This window comes from Cimex lectularius, unplaced genomic scaffold (genome assembly GCF_000648675.2).
Source record: "Cimex lectularius strain Harlan isolate CLEC.00 unplaced genomic scaffold, Clec_2.1 scaffold233, whole genome shotgun sequence".
In the NCBI taxonomy this organism is placed as follows: Eukaryota; Metazoa; Arthropoda; class Insecta; order Hemiptera; family Cimicidae; genus Cimex; species Cimex lectularius.
The window spans coordinates 667,317-670,786 of record NW_019392939.1 but is presented as its reverse complement, the minus strand read 5'-3'; positions in this window follow the sequence as shown (position 1 = coordinate 670,786).

The window sequence follows — 3,470 nt, the reverse complement described above, 5'->3', positions numbered from 1 at the left end:
TCGATCCACTCGGCCGCTAACTTCCCATCCCAACCCCATCTTTTGAATTTTCCCTCTGTTGACGCTCAAGAAGCTTCATATTTTGTTGTTTTCGGCTGACCAAGGTTCGCCTCGGGAGGCCCTGTTTAAATCGCTGAGGGCCCTATTGTTTTTATTTTGGCAAGCGATAACGCCGGTATCTTAGGCCTTTGCACTGGAGTAAATTAGTCTCTCGCTTGCCTGGGTCAGCACAAGACGCACCGTTTACCGAATCGATTATCGAACCTAATATCGATTTTCTTTGGACTTTCACCATCGATTCAAGTTCAACACCTTGTCGGCCCATGACCGACCTTACGGACTACGTCTACTGTTTCGTCATCCGGCTCTACCTAGGCACCTTCGTCGAAGTGGAACCCAGGAGGAACCTCCAGCTCAACACCGCTTATTTTGATTGCTTAGAGAAGCGAGGAGACATCCCACCAAGTACCTTTTTGGTTTTTTGTTTTTTAAAACCATGGCCAGTAGGTTTGATTATGAATTATTTTGATTAATTAAAAAAATTTCTTTTAATTTTGCTTAGTGTAAATAAATTGTAAATATTCAATTTTTACTTTAAAGTATTATCAATTTCCCCTTTCTTTTTCTCAAAACCTCTTAAGTATAATACATAGTAGCCACCTTTTTTGAAAAGAGAATAAAACACAACAAAATTTAATTGTACCTCTTGAAAAGGGTACGGAAGTTTGCAGGGTCAATTAAGATCCGCCCTTCCCTCCAACACCCTCCTTTTTGCCATTTTTTGAAAAGTTAAAAAAAGGATTGAGATGGGAAGGAAGGGAAGTAGCCGAGTGGATCGAAGTCACGATAGCTCAAGTGGTAGAGCAGCGGCGCATCTGGCCGAAGATCGTGGGTTCGAATCCCGCTCGTGACACTGACTTTTTTATCTCAACTAGAAACCTTAATTAATTGAAAGCTGGAAAAAGTTGGTGGGAATAACGGCGCATCGCTACGATTAGCGGTTTTCCTTTTTCTAGGAGACACCAATCCTACTCGCACATCAGGGAAAAACATTGATTTATGTTTTTGTACTCCGAATTCAAAAAATTGACCGATATCCACATAATAGGAGTTTAAACGATTTTGTTCGAATTTACAGTTAACGAGAAATTGGAAAAATTGCTCTTCGGGTCATGTGCAGTCAATGCCAACATATGCGTACATTTAGAACTGACCGGTAACGCGTTTTTGCCTTCCTATCCTGTAAATGAAAAGCATAATTTTTGAGCAAATGGTTTCTAGTACTCAATGTTTGTCGCCTGGACAAAATGTCTAAAATATCTCATCTCGAAGTTTTACCAACTGTAACTAAAAATCATAAATAAGCGAGAATATTGTAATTTCCTAATTGCTGTAATTCTTCCTAATTCTTCCAATTTCCAAAATAAACTAATTTATCCTATTCCATCCAAAGCTTTAATTTATCCTTTTAAAATTCCTAATTTGGAAGGCTAATATATGCAAAAATCCCATTTTAAATTACATATAAAATTTATTCCTGTTTTTTAAATTAGAATTTTGAATTTTTGTTCCATAATTTAAACATTTTCCATAGGCTTGTATGGCTAATAATAATAATAATAATAATAATGGAGTTAGACAGTCTCAGCATGAGTATAGGCTCGTCCTTATCCTTTTATTCTTCCATTCAAATATGATAAATAACCTAATACTACATAACAATAATAAGAAACAAAACAAACACAGTAACACTTTCTTTTTTTTTTTTTTTGAGGGAGCTATCTTTCTTATTTAAATTGCGATTTTGGGCATCGCAGTTTAGTGCCCCGCAATATGTATTTTCTTCCATTTCATTTTTCCGCTCCGGCAGCCTCAAAAATTCCTGAAAAAAGAAAGAAATCTTGCAAGCACAACTTTCATTCAAATATTTGCCGGCAAACATTCAACGGTATAACAATTTGGGAAAAGGCCTAAATCTCATTATAAATTCCAACAAATTAAGAATAAGAAAGCTCATTATTATTATTATTATTTTAGAAATAAACACACATTGAATCATGACTGTAAATGAAAGTTTTAATTTGAGAATTTAACCATTTACATTTTGTGTGTTTAGCTTGCTCAAACGATACGCGTTTAATGGATGATTTATCATTAAGCCAGCACAACAATTATTAACACAATTTGTTAATATAAAAGGAGACGTTTTGAAAATATTGAATAGGAAATTTTTAGCCCAATCGAATATATTTGTCAAAATTTATAGTTTTTTCAATTTATTCATCCAATTCTTTTATCGGTTTTGTTCGTTTCTAGCTACAATAATTGACAATATTGCCACTATATTTAGCGAATTTTCAGTAAGGAAATTATCACTGATATCATTTTGTAGGGGAAATGATTAAAAAAAAACAGAATTAAGATGATATCATAAAAGTACGCCATAAATTTTATTATTCTCCCGCTTTTCTTTGTTGACTATTTTTTATTTTTGTGTAAATTTTTGGTTTTTCAATAAAGTAATAAAACCATTTTGTATGTGGTTTTTATTATACATTCGGAGCCTTATATAGAATTTTTAGATAATAAAATCAAACAAAAAGGTTTGGTTACTTCATAAAAAAGCAAAAATCTAAAAAAAACCACCATCATAAAGTTTGTTTATATTGAAAACACTCTCTCAATGAAAGGTGTTAGTGTGGCGATATCTGCCCCTGAAAGGGATCGAGGAAATAACATCAATACTGGACAATGAACTCGCTATCAATACTGATCGCACAAAAAGCGACTGTCATCTATGAACAGAACTCCCAAATCATCTCTGAATAGTCATTTAATAATTTAGGAAAAACGAAACAAACGTTTAACGTGCACCAACATTTAAACTTTAGATGACGGACGTTGACACAACTCGTTCACATAGGGAAAAAATTATTTACGAAATTCTGTATATGAAACTGTCATTTTGCACGTAAACAAAAATAGGAAATTTTCTTTAAAGCTTTTGAAGGGTATGAGACAAAGCTCTTTGAGGGCAAAAGTGTCCTTTGTTTCAACGAGAAACCTTTAACTTAACGATTTATAAACAAAAGCTTTCAGGTAAGAAGAAAATCGGGTTTTCACCTCGCCCACGCAACAGTTTGGTCAATTGTCTAAGATTCTCACCTTTTTCACCCTTATCCTTTCAGAGATCTTCCTCTGGCCGTCGATAAATGGGAAATCGACTATTTAATTTAAACTGAATTAATTTCTCTCTCGGAATTTCTGTCAAGAGTATTAAAAGAAATTTAAGTAGATACTGGAAATAAACGATTTTATTTTACGAATATTGCGTTAAGTCGTTGTATGACATCAATAATTTTTCCTTCGTCTCTGCGTTTTGACATTCATATGACAAAAGAAAGTAAAAACCTTGTGAGCATTATTTCTCACATTGCACATTTTGGAAAATGTCTAAGGAGAGTGAATCG